Source organism: Chiloscyllium plagiosum, chromosome 28, assembly GCF_004010195.1.
Source record: "Chiloscyllium plagiosum isolate BGI_BamShark_2017 chromosome 28, ASM401019v2, whole genome shotgun sequence".
Lineage (NCBI taxonomy): Eukaryota > Metazoa > Chordata > Chondrichthyes > Orectolobiformes > Hemiscylliidae > Chiloscyllium > Chiloscyllium plagiosum.
In genome coordinates this window covers 3,066,229-3,080,077 of record NC_057737.1, presented here as the reverse complement: position 1 = coordinate 3,080,077, position 13,849 = coordinate 3,066,229, and the positions used below count along the sequence as shown (strand labels likewise).

Sequence of the window (13,849 nt, the reverse complement as noted above, 5' to 3'; positions counted from 1 at the left end):
AGAGGGGAAAGATATAAAAGAGACCTAAGGAGCAACTTTTTCACGCAGAGGGTGGTACGTGTATGGAATGAGCTGCCAGAGGATGTGGTGGAGGCTCGTACAATTGCAACATTTAAGAGGCATTTGGATGGGTATATGAATAGGAAGGGTTTGGAGGGATATGGGCCGGGTGCTGGCAGGTGGGACTAGATTGGGTTGGGATATCTGGTCGGCATGGACGGGTTGGACCAAAGGGTCTATTTCCATGCTGTACATCTCTATGACTCTAACCTTACACACAATTAGCTATGTTTTGAAACACCTGTACCACAAGCATAAAGCATAACCATTTTGCACAAGCAAAGTTCCACTTACTTTAAAAAGAATAATGACCATTTAAACTGTTCTTGGATGTTGGTTCAGAGAATAATTCTAGCAACAGCACCAGGGACTTGCAATAGTCTGGTGCATTACAGCTTTCTTTCATCTATTTTATTCATCTTCTCTCCGCTCTCTGTAAAGCTGTCTTGGATATGTCCTACTCCAAGATTTTATTGTCAGTGTTTTTGGAGTATTAAGATATTTTACACAGTATAATATTACTGTTCCTGTCTGGGAAAAGAAGGCTTTAGGAAACAACTTTTTGTTTTTCAGTGAGGTGGTCTTCACTATGCAATACAAAGGTTCAAATGTTTATAATGCAAACACCACAGGCCAGCAATCGGCATTTCATTCATTTCTATTATCCAGTTAAAGCCTCCATTTATTGCCCATTCCTAATTGCCTTTAAGAAACTGATAGCAAGCCACCCTCTTGGACACAACCGAGTGATTTGCTAAGCCATTTCAGGGGATATTTAAAAATCAACCAACTTGTGAGTAAGGAGTTGTCTATCCATCAGACCAGGGAAGGATAACAGACTTCCTACACTGAAGGATAAGAGAAATCAGATGGGCTTTTGCAAAAAGTTTCTTTGTTATCATTACTGATACCAGCTCTTTATTGTAGATTTATTTCATAAACACAATTTAATTCCCCCAATTACCATGCTGGGATTTGAATTTATGTTTCCAAATCATTAGTCCAGCTCACTGGATTATTAGTTCGGTAAAATATTCACTATATTACTTTACCTCAGAAATTAATTTTTGAAATCAACTCCTTTAATTTGTGCTGAAAAATGGGATTCAAATGGTTAGGTGCTTCTTTTGACTGATGCAGACACTGGCTGAAGAGCCTTTTTCTGTGCTGTAGGCCTCCATGACTCAATGACTCCTTTCATCCGTCTCAAATGTAGTTCATACCCATTCTTGTTGAATGCAAATAATGGGGGAAGATCCAAACATGTGCAGTTGAACCTTATATTAAAAAGCAGTCACAAATGCTGCTGCATCCCAATTGGTGGCCATATTGCTATAAATTAAAAATAGCAATACTTCCTTTTTCTTCAGAAATTCAACTTTCTTTTGAACATAATTAGGGTAACAGGTTCCCAAAAAGAATACTGTAAGAGTTACTCTCCACATAACTGACTTACATTGTGAAAACTGAATTTAGAAAATTTGCTGTATACAGGTTCCAGATGCTGATCCATATAAGTGTGAATTTTACATTTCCCAATGGACCTTGTTGTAGTTTACATTGTAGAAATCCCTACAATTTGGAAGCAGGCCATTCAGCCCATTGAGTCCACACCAACCCTTCGAAGAGCAGTCCACTTAGACCCACCCCCACCCCGACCCCGACCCTTATCCCTGTAACCCTGTATTTCCTGTGGCTAATCCACCTAGCCTGCACATCCCTGGTCGCTGTGGGAAATTTAGCATGACCAATCCACTTTGGACTGTAGGAGGAAACCGGAGCACCTGAAGGAAGTCCAAAAAGACATAGGGAGAATGTGCAAACTTCACACAGACAGTTGCCCAAGGGTGGAATTGAACCTGGGTCCCTGGCACTGTGAGGCAGCAGTGCTAACCACTGAGGACAACGCCACCCAAAATTATATAAAAAGAGAATGTGGAGCTGGTAGGTCTCAATCAGGCCAAGAAACTGAAGATGTTTTATCAATTCGAAAGGCTATAAAAATTCTTTTTTTTTGGTTGCCATAATAAGAGGTTAGGAAATAGGAAAAAAAACAGTGGTCATTTTGCCAGTCGAGGATGCTCTCCCATTCTTTTTGGGAACCTGTTATACCAATTATATTCAAAAGAAAGTTGAATTTCTCAAAAAAATGAGGTATTGCTACTTCTAAATTTTGGTAATAAGGCCCCTGATGAATCATAATTGGTGTGCAGCAGCATCTGTGACTGCTTTTTAATATAATGTTCGTCTGCACATGTTTCATGGCTCATCCAATATTCCTCACGTACACTTTCCTGCCTTTTCTTTGTAACCCTTGATTCTCCTACCAATCAAGAATCTACCTATCTCAGCCTTAAATATTTGCAAGGAATCTGTCCACCGCCCCCGCACAGCTCTCTGTGGCAAAAAAATTTCTACAGACTCCAATTACAGTGTTGTAAAAAGAGTTAACTTATTAACTTATACCACACCATCCTGAAGCAGAAATTTAGATATCAAAGAAGGTGCTTGTATGCAGAAACACTGGACAACCTTCAGGCTTGGGTTCATTAATACAAAGGTATGCTATCCTGTTCTTCGAGATGGTAGATATCATGGATCTTGAAGATGCTGTTGAAGGAGTCTTGGTGAATTGGAGAAATGCATTCAGTATACACTGTTGTCTTCCACTGCACACCAATGGTGAGGAAAATAAATACTTAAAATGTTGTGGCGCTGATCAAACAAGCTACTTTGTCATGGATGGTGTTGACTTCTTGAGTGTTATTGGTGCTGCAAGCAGAGTTCCAACAAGGGATACGTTTGAGTGAAACTGGAAAACAGGAGCTTCACTTAGGGTCAGACTTGAGACCAATGGCTCACAGGGTAAGAAAATACCTTGATTGCTCTTGGTCTACATCTTTTTGTGTGATGCTTCCCCCATTTCACCCTCACGGTACACTGACAGAACCCTAAATGAGATCGCTTAAATAGGTACTAAAAACAGAAATGTCAGGGTTTTAGAGTATCAGGGTTTTAGAGTAGTCTTGTTCGATGTCAGATTGCTATCTTCTAAAATGTTTGTGTGTGTGAGAGAGAGAGTGAGACGGACAGGGACTCAGCACTGATTCCCTGCAGCTTGCAGAAAGTTTAACCCTTTGAGATTCAGTTTGGATGCACATTTGCTTGTTGGTGAATGAAAGTTTGTTTTTGGATTAGTGGTGCTGGAAGAGCACAGTAGTTCAGGCAGCATCCGAGGAGCAGCAAAATCGACATTTCGGGCAAAAGCCCTTCATCAGGAATAATTGAAGGGCTTTTGCCGGAAACATTGATTTTGCTGCTCCTCAGATGTTGCCTGAACTGCTGTGCTCTTCCAACACCACTAATCCAAAATCTGGTTTCCAGCAGCTGCAGTCATTGTTTTTACCGAGTGAATGTTTGTGTTTTGTAGGGTTGGAGCCCCTGTGTTTTTTGGGGTTAGAGCTCAGGTAGTAATTGGGGTTGGAGCCCCTGTAGATCAGTAGTTTTGTGAAGATTTAAAGTAGGAAGGATAAATATGGGTGCAACCCCAGATAAGATGGACGACAAATGTCCCCTAACAGAAATAATAAGTCTCTATCCTAATTATGAGAAACAATTAAGGAGAATATCGGCTGCAGCTGCTCAACAGAATAAGGATTGGCCTCTCGGAGACACACAAGATTTAAATCTACTCATTAAAATTGAACAACAAGAGATTTGGGGAAAAAAGAAAGGGAAGTAAGCAGATAAGAAGCCATATCAGTGTGGAAAAAAGGTAGCTAGGGAAAAATGGGGAAAATCCATGCAATCATCAAGGAGACAAAACTGTATTAAAAGGGGAATTAGTCCAGTAATTGAAGAAGGATCTGAACTAAATTGCACAGAACTAAAACGTGAATATGAAGCACATGATTTAGAAGCAGAATTGGAATTGTCTAGGGAGAAAATGAAAAAAAATAAGGAAAACAAAGATTCAGAACCTTCTCTTTTCTTTGTGGTTAGGGAGACCCATTACTAAAGAAACCTGATCCACCTGTGAAATGGGGGGGGGACACAGATTCAGAGGAGGAAATATTTTATGCCTCCCATCCTGTCAGTCGATCTCCTCCAGCTCCCCGCATGAACCCTCACCCTTACTCTAATGACGAAATGTGCCGAGGCTCATGACCCTACCCCAACTGTTCAGCTGAATAAGGATTCGACTTACCACAAACCCGTTGCCTACTGCACTCCGAGTCAATTAATATTAAAACATGGAAGAAACACTGAAGAGACTCCTTTGATTTCCACTGCCCCTAAACTAATAAATCCCGAAGACATTGATGATTTGCAATCAAAGTCTCGGGTCCTTAATATCAGTCCTTGCACTCAACCTGATGTGGGAGGGTCAAAAAGAAATTTCCCATATAGAAGAGTTCCTGAATCCAGGACAATTTGTTGATCTTTATCAACTATGGAAACCTCATGAACTCTCAAGCATTATCAATAAGGCTCCAGATTATGGAAAGAATCCGGAGGGATTTGTTAATTCCATTAATAGGACTAGGACCATTTATAATGCAACCTTCCAAGACCTACTTCACCGTATAGAATACACCCTTTCCCCTGAAAAAAATGGGCCGAGTTCATAGAAATTTTACAATGTAATAATCATACCCAGCTTGTAGTCTGGCACCAGGCCAAACCTAACAGACCAGATTGAATTATTACCTGCCTCTGCCAAGCAGTGCATCATGCAGTTGATGTGGGCAAAGTCTTAACATTTAAACCCAGCTCGGGCGAAGGGGCTGAGGAGTTCTTTACCTATTTTAAGGAATGCTATGGTGCTTACTCTGGTGATGTTAACAACCCACAAGGGTGATCATCCTAATTTAATGTCCTATATATGACCGTCTTAACTGATCAGGTACAGAAAACTATTAAAACCCACAACATCCACTGGCAAGATGCTAAAGTTGCACAATACAGCCGAGAAGTTTGTTACTTCTGGGAATTAAAGGATCCCAACAGTAAGGCTACCATCGACCAGGTCAAGACAGAACTTACCCAAACTACAGGGGCTGAACCTAAACCCAGGATTCAAAATAGACCTTTCCGTCGCAGTCAGGCTATCAAATGAAACCCTCATACTATCATCCAGTATGGCAGAACAGTAGGACTGGTACCATGCATTCACAACATCCCAATGGACTTTGGGATCCTCCCCAACAGTCCATTACTCCCTATATATTGGCCCAAGAACTGCCTTTCCCAGAGCAGCCACCGGAGTAGAAATAACAGACAACTTCCGGGTCCCCCTCCCCAGGGACTTCAGTAGGTTGCCCCTTTTACCTCACAAAATCCTTTTCAAAATTGACTCCCGGATATAGGTCATCCTCCTGATTTGAATTTACCGCTAGATCAGAGGATGAACCTATGCCAGTTCTTAACATTAATGGCCACGATATTGAATTGATGGTTGACACAGGAGCCACTGTTTCATCACTTCCCACCCAATTTGCTAATGCTTTTGATTTTCAAATCTCAAGCGATGATGAAATCCTGCAAGGTTTTGATGGTTCCTCTAATAGATATGCATACACTGTCCCTCTCACAGTGGCGTAGAAACATTGTGTCACGCTCCCTTTTCGCTTTGTTTTTATTATTGGATTACGTATCCCTCTATTCGCTAGAGATCTCCTCTGTCCTCTAAATATTAAACTGAATGTCATGATGATGGTACCCTGATTCAGGATCCTCCTCATTTTGTCCAAAGTGTCAATACCAAACCAAAGCCTCCTCAATGGTGGTCACTTGATTTGGATCCTCACTCTTTCAATCCTATTTTACATAACATCCTCTTCCCCACATTACTTTAGCTTCTGACTCATCCAGGAATGATCTCAGGCTTGAACAATATTATAATCCCTTACTGGGGGCTACTCAGCACGCTTGGGTAATTGGTGAGATCAAGTCACCAGCTGGTGGCGCTCTTCTCATGTCAGTTCCCCTTCATATCTGGAAAGCTGACCCTTTCATTTTCCCCCATGTCACCACTCGCATGAACCCAGAACACAAAGCTTATCCATATTTACCCAATGACTGGTACAGATGTTGTGCCCTAGTGTACACCTTACCACTTTTTACCCTCCACCATGAAGTACCTGAAGTAGATGTTGGTGGGCATTCCATTCATCATGTGAATCAGTACAAAACAAAAGTAGAGGAAAAACAAAATGGGACTTACACAGCTTCTTCCATCAACAAACCTGGTGGTCCAGGTTGCTGGGAGATCATATTCCTGGCAGGGGTGTTGAGATGGCCCTAGAACAGAGCAGTGACCTTGCGTGTGACATCGAAAAATTTTCCAACTCAACTGCCCACACTTTTGAACAAAGAGTTACAGGAGACTCGGATGATGACGCTTCAGAATTGGCTAGTGCTAGATTTCCTCCTCGATAAAGAAGGAGACACTTGTTCAGTCATTGGCCCACAATGTTGCACCTACATCGATGATTTCTCAAAAGAAATTTCAGAAAACACAGATGTTATCAACAAAACGGGTCAAGACACAGAGAAGATACCTGCCCCACCATCATCCAATTCGTGTGGATAGAGTGTTACTTGCTGATTATGGTCGCTGTGTGGATCGATCGTTAGGACGTACTGATAGTCCTTGGTCTCATCCAAGGAATATACATTGTCATCCACTTATGCGTGAAATGGACCGTAACTTACTTTTCGTCTAAGCCACAGAGAAATCTGGTTAATCAACCCTTGTCTACCCCTGTACCTCCATGCCCGAACTTCCATGCTGAAATCCAGTATCTTTCAGATTCTGCTCCTCTGGATGATGACTCGCTAGAGGAGGCACTTGACTTTTAAGAATACAAATCGACTGAATGGACTAATTATACTTGTATACATGTAATTATCATGAAATGACAAAATGACAAATGGAATGAGAAAGTTTAAAACCTTAAAACTTGTCCTTAAACATTTAGACTAAAATGTAATTTTGAATTATTGAACACATTTGCTGCACACTAGAAAACAGACAGGCAGGGAGCATTTAGACAATTAAAAACATTTGCCTTAACATCAGTGAATCTGTATAAACAGGACACCGAGTGGTAACATTCACGGCTGTTCCTTTGTGAAATTAATAACAATGTTTGATTCTGACCTCGAAATGAAACTCGGTATCAATTAACTTCTGACTCGAATTATTGTCCTTCACTATTGTCTGTCTAGTTCAGAACATGCAGTGCTCTTGTTAATGTTTTGAGTTTGTGACAGTACAGCCATTATAAAGGTAGTCTGTTCGTGACAGTACAACAGAGTTTAGGGTTCTTGAAGAGCTGATGTTCTACTCTCTTTGGTTATTAGAATCCAGTTAGTTTAGCTTATAGGTGTCAGTGTTATGTTGTAACAGTGATGCTATTAGTAAATGAAGGGGATGATTAAAATTAAATTAAACTGTCTGTAAGAGTTTTTTTTATTCGAGACTACCAAAGGTACGATCTCCAGGACGAACTAAGAGAGGCTTACAAGTTGAGTTCATAAGGAATTCACTGGACCGTCTCAAATCTGTACTTTAACAGAGCTGCACTCATCTAGACAATTAGGTGTATTCTGCCACATTCCGATCTGTGTCCTGTAGGTGAACTGACTTTGGGAAGTCCGGTGGTCTGATTCAGAATTCCAAGCCTCTGATCTGCCATTGGAGCCATAGTATTTATGTGGTTCGTACAGTTAAGTTTCTGGTGAATATTAATCTTCAATATATTGATGATAGTAAATTCTATTATGGTAACCAAAAGGAGGTGGTTAGATTTTCCCTTGTTGAGGTATTTGTATAGTGCAAATATATAGCACCAATTATGAATAAAGAAATGAGATATTTTTCCTGTTTGTCCTATGCCAATTAGTGCCTTAATCAAGTAAGCTAACAGGAGAGCATCTAACACAAATACTAATTTTTGATGGTACTCCAATTATTTTGCCTTAGCACCCTATTGTACAGAACCCATACTAAGTGAGGAGTTCAAAACTAGAGGAAATAGTTCAGTTACTGAATATTTTTATGTCCATATTGTGGATCTTTACTATCATTAACTAGCCCTTGCCTAAAGTCTATAACTAGTTAAATTGTTTTGCTTCTATTCAGCTTAACAGGATTAATACCATTTTACAAAGCATTAGCATGCTTGCCTTCATTGCTAAGACCATTGATTATAGAAGTTGGGACATCATGTTGAGATTATACAGGGCATTGGTGAGGCCACTTTTGCTGTACTGTGTACAGCTTTGGTCACCCTGCTATAGGAAGGATATTATTAAACTGGGGAGGGTTCAGAAAACTATTAACAGTATGTTGTCTGGCCTGGGGCGATTCAGTAATAAAGAGAGGCTGGAACTTCCCTGGAGCGTAGGAGGTTGAGGGGTGATCTTTGAAAGGTTGATAAAATCATGAGGGACATAGATAAGTCAGTAGCAAAGGTCTTTTCCTTAGGATGGGAGAGTTTAAAACTAGGGGGCTTGTTCAAATAGCTCTGGGATGAACCACACACCCATCAGTATGTTCACTAAAGTCCTGCTGAAACAAACAGCAACAATCAGAATTTTGTATTTTTAAAGTGAGAGGAGGGACCTGAGAGGCAACTTTTTACACAGAGTGTGGTTCGTATATGGAATGAACTGCCAGAGGAAGTGGTAGATGCAGGTACAGTTACAAAATTTACAACATTTGGACACATAAATGAATATGAAAGGTTTAGAGGATTTGGGCAGACAAATGGGACTAGTTCAATTCGGGAAACCTTGTCGGCATGGACAAGCTGGAGCGAAAGGTCTGTTTCCATGTTGCATGACTCTATCACAGCAAAAAACCTCAATAGTTGCAGTACTGAATGGTCAAGTTAATGGATACAGTAGTCAAGTGTACCCTCCAATGTTGGGCCAGGAACCTTAAATTGCTTTACTATTACTAGCAATCACAGATGTGTGTTCTTTTGCATCATCGTTAGCCACAGGTCAGGTCCTGGAAGACTGGAGAATAGCAAATGTTGTGCCCTTATTCAAGAAAGGCTGAAAATAAAAACCTGAGAACGATACACCAGAACACTTAACATCTGTGGTCGGTAAGTTACTTGAGAAGATTCTGAGGGATAATTATACATGCATTTGGAAAGACATGGTTTGATTAGGAGTAGAGATTGGGATTAGAGTGGTGCTGGAAAAGCACAGCAGGTCAGGCAGCATCCGAGGGGCAGGAAAATCGATTCTTCAGGCAAATGCCCTTCATCAGGAATGGGATTAGGAGTAGTCAGCATGGCTCCATGAAGGGCTTTTGCCTGAAGCGTCGATTTTCCTGCTCCTCGGATGCTGCCTGACCTGCTGTGCTTTTCCAGAGCCACTATAGTGTTGACTCTGGATCTTAATCAGCTGGTGATGTGGGCCAAGAATAGGCAAATAGAGTTTAATATAGTTAAGTGAGGTCTTGCATTTTGGAAAGTCAGATTAAGGTAGGAATTTCATGGTGAATGGTAGGGTCTTAAGAAGAGTAATGAAACCTTGGAGTTCAGGTGCACGGTTGTCTAAATGTGGAGTCACAGGTAGACAGAGCACTAAAGAAGGCTTTTGGCACATTGGATTTCATCAGTCAGGGCACTGAGTATAGAAGTTGGGAAGTTATGTTGCAATTATACAGGACGTTGGTGAGGCCGCACTTGGGACTATTGTGTTCAGTTTTGGTCACCTTGCTATAGGAAGGATATTATCAAACTGGAAAAAGTGCATAAGCAATTTATAAGTATATTGCCAGGACTCAATGGTCTGAGTTATAGGGAGAGGTTGGACAAGCTAGGACTTTTTTTAGAGCGTAGGAGACTGAGGGGGGGATCTTATAGAAGTGTATAAGATCATGAGAAGCTTGGACAGGGTGAACGCATTCAGTCTTTTTCCCAGGATTGGGGAATCGAGGACTACAGGACATCAGTATAAGTTTAGAGGGGAAAGAATAAAAGGGAACCAGAGGGCAACTATTTTACACAAAGGGTGGTATGCATATGGAATGAGCTGCCAGCAAAAGTGGCTGAGGCAGGTACATTAACAACATGTAAAAGGTATTTGGTCAAATACATGGTTAGGAAAGGATTAGAAGGATATGGGCCAAGCACAGGAAAATTCGACCATGAGACCATAAGACATAGGAGCAGAAATTAGGCCATTCAACGCATTGAGTCTGCTCTGCTATTCAATCACCCCTGATAAGTTTCATGAGCCCATTCTCAAATTTATCCCCATACCCTTTGACCTCCTTGATACTCAAAAACCTATCTATCTCAGTCTTAAATATACTCAATGACTTGGCCTCCACATCTTTCTGTGGCAATGAATTCCATAGATTCACCACTCTCTTGCTGAATAAGTTTCTTCTTATTTCCATTCTAAAAGGCCTTCCCTTTACTGGAAGGCAATGCCTTCGGGTCCTCGTCTCTCCTACCAATGGAAACACCTTCCCAACATCTACTCTGTCCAGGCCATTTAGTATTCTGTATGTATCAATTAAGATCCCCCCTCATCCTTCTAAACTTCATCAAGAATAAAACCAGAGTCCTCAAATGTTCCTCATATGTTAGGTTTTTCATTTCTGGGAATATTCTCATAAACCTCCTCTGGACTGCTTCAGATCCAGTACATCCTTTCTGAGATATGGGCCTCAAAATTGCGCACCATACTTCAAATATGGTCTGACTAGAGCTTTATAGAAAATCAGAAGTACATCCCTGCTTTCATACTCTAGTCCTCTCATATTAAATGCCATCATCGCATTTGCCTTCCTAATTACTGACTCAACCTGCAAATTTACCTTGAGAGAATCCTAGACTAGAATTCCCAAGTCTCTTTGCACTTCAGACTTCTGAATTTTCACCTCATTTAGAAAATAGTCCTTGCCTCTATTCTTCCTACCAAAGTGAATGATCTCATACTTTCCCACGTTGTACTCCATTTGCCACTTCTTTGCTCACTCTCTTAACCTGCAGCCTTGTGCAGGTTACCCACCTCCTCAATGCTACCCATCCCTCTACATATCTTTGTATCATCTGCACACTTAGCCAGAATGCCCTCAATTCCTTCATCTAGATCGTTAATATATACAGTGAAAAGTTGTGGTTCCAACACTGACACTTGCAGAACACCACTTGACATCCTGAGAATGACTCTTTTATCCCTACTCTTTGCTTTATACCAGATAGCCAAGCTTCTATCCATGCTAGCTCCTTGCCTCTGACACCATGGGCCCCTGTCTTATTCAGTAGCCTCCTAAGAGAAAGTGAGAACTGTAGATGCTGGAGATCAGAGTTGAGAGTGTGTTGCTGGAAAAGCACAGCAGACAGGCAGCATCCAGGGAACAGGAGAATCGACGTTTCGGGCATAAACCCTTCATCAGGAATGAGGCTTATGGGCTGGGGGTGAGGAGGCTGAGAGATAAATGGGAGGGGGTAGGGCTGGGGGGGAAGGTAGCTGGGAAGGTGACAGGAAGATGAAGGTGGGTGGAGGGAAAGGTGATAATTCAGAGAGGAGGGTGGAGCGGATAGGTGGGAAGGAAGATGGACAGGTCAAGAAGGTGGCGTCAAGTTGGAGGCTTGGGACTGGGATAACATGAGGGGAGGAGAAATGAGGAAACTGGTGAAATGCACATTGATCCCGTGTGGTTGCAGGATCCCAAGGCGGAAGATGAGGCATTCTTCGTCCAGGTTTCAGGTGGTTAGGGTTTGGCAATGGAGGAGGCCCAGGACCTGCATGTCCTTGGTAGAGTGGGAGGTGGAGCTAAAGTGTTTGGCCACGGGGCGTTGGGGTTGGTTGTTGCAGGTGTCCCAGAGATGTTCTCTGAACAATCCAGAAGTTGGCACCCTGTCTCCCCGATGCACAGGAGACCACATCAGGGACAATGGATACAGTAGATGACATTGGTGGAGGTGCAGGTAAATTTCTGTCGATGTGGAAGAATCCTTTGGGCCTTTGTTGGAGATAAAGCGGTGGTGTGGACACAGGTTCTGCACCTCTTGCGTTGGCAGGGCAAGGTGCTGGGAGTGGGGTGTGGGCTAGTGGATGGCATGGATCTGACAAGGGAGTCGCAGGGGGAATGGTCTCTCCGAAATGCAGAAAGGGGTGGGGAGGAAAATATACCCCTAGTGATGGGGTCTGTTTGTAGGTGGCAGAAGTGGTGGCGGATGATGCAATGTATCCAGAGGTTGGTGGGGTAGAAGGTGAGGACTAGGGAGGAGTGGGGTTCAAGGGTGGAGGTCCAGGAAGTGGAGGAAATGTACTGGGGGGCATCATTGACCATTGAGGGGAAATTGCAGTCTTTGAAGAAGGAGGCCATCTGGGGTGTTTTATGGTGAAATTGGTCCTCCTGGGAGCAGATGCAGCAAGGCAGAGGAATTGGGAATAAAGAATGGCATTTTTACAGGAGGCAAGGTGGAGGAAGTGTACTCAGGGTAGCTGCGGGAGTCGGCAGGTTTGTAGTCGATGTCCGTGGTTCATCAGTCGCCGGAGATGGAGATGGAGAGGTCCAAGAAGGGGAGGGAGATAGTCCAGGTGAATTTGAGGTCGGGGTGGAAGAAGTTGGTGAATTTGATGAACTGTTCAACCTCCTCGTGGGAGCACAATGTAGTGCTGATACAGTCACCGACGTAGCGGAGGAAAAGCTGAAGAATGGTGCCAGTGTAGCTGTGGATGATGGACTGTTCCATGTACCCGATGAAGGGACAGGCATAACTGAGGCCCATGCGGATACCCATGGCTACCCTTTTGGTTTGGAGGAATAGGGAGGATTGGAAGGAGACGTTGTTGAGGGGGAGGACCAGTTCAGCAGGCTAATCAGGCGAATGATAGTTTCAGTGGAAGGGTATTGGTTGGGTCGGCATGAGAGGACAAAACAGAGGCCTTCTTCTGGCTGATAGTTGTGTACAGGGACTGGATGTCCGTGGTGGAGATAAGGCGCTGGGGGCCAGGGAAACAAAAGTCTTGGAGGTGGTGAAGAACGTGGGTGGTGTCCAGAACGTAGGTGGGAGGTTCCTGGACTAAAGGGGACAGAACGGTGTAAATGTTTGCAGAGCTGAGATCGGTGGGGTAGGAGCAGGCTCAGACAATGGGTCGACGGTTTGTGAATCTTGGGTAGGAGGTAGAATCAGGCAGTGCAGTATTCTCAGACTATGAGGTTGGAGATTCCCAGAGGTGATGAGGCTATGGATAGTCTGGGAGATGATGGTTCAGTGATGAGAGATGAGGTCAGGGTTAAGGGGGCAAGGGAGGAGGTGTCTGTGAGTTGGCGCCTGGCTACACCAGTGTAGAGATCGGTGCGCCAAACTACCACTGCGCCCCCTTGTCTGTTGGTTCGATGATGATGTTTGGGTTAGAGCAGAGGGACTGAAGGGCTGCGCATTGCAAGGGTGAGAGGTTGGAGTGGGTAAGGGAGGTTGACAGGTTGAGGCGGTCTATGTCACAGCGGCAGTTGGAAATGAAGAGATCAAGAGTGGGTAACAGACCAGCACAGGGTGTCCAGTGGATGGGGTGTTGAGTAATCCCACCCACTAATGGCAGGAGGAGGGGTCCTCGGAGGCTGGGTGGGAGTCTTGATGGAGGTGGCAGAAGAAGGAAATGAAGAGATCAAGAGTGGGTAACAGACCAGCACAGGGTGTCCAGTGGATGGGGTGTTGAGTAATCCCATCCACTAATGGCAGGAGGAGGGGTCCTCGGAGGCTGGGTGGGAGTCTTGATGGAGGTGGCAGAAGAAATGTTC

General features: G+C 43.3%; 1 protein-coding gene across 3 annotated transcripts in view; it reads right to left on the bottom strand.

The window, feature by feature from the left end:
* The window catches only part of bcas3 (BCAS3 microtubule associated cell migration factor), a 1,214,579-nt gene that overhangs the window by 1,153,402 nt on the left and 47,328 nt on the right, over nucleotides 1–13,849 (bottom strand). The gene's annotated exons all lie outside the window — the stretch shown is intronic.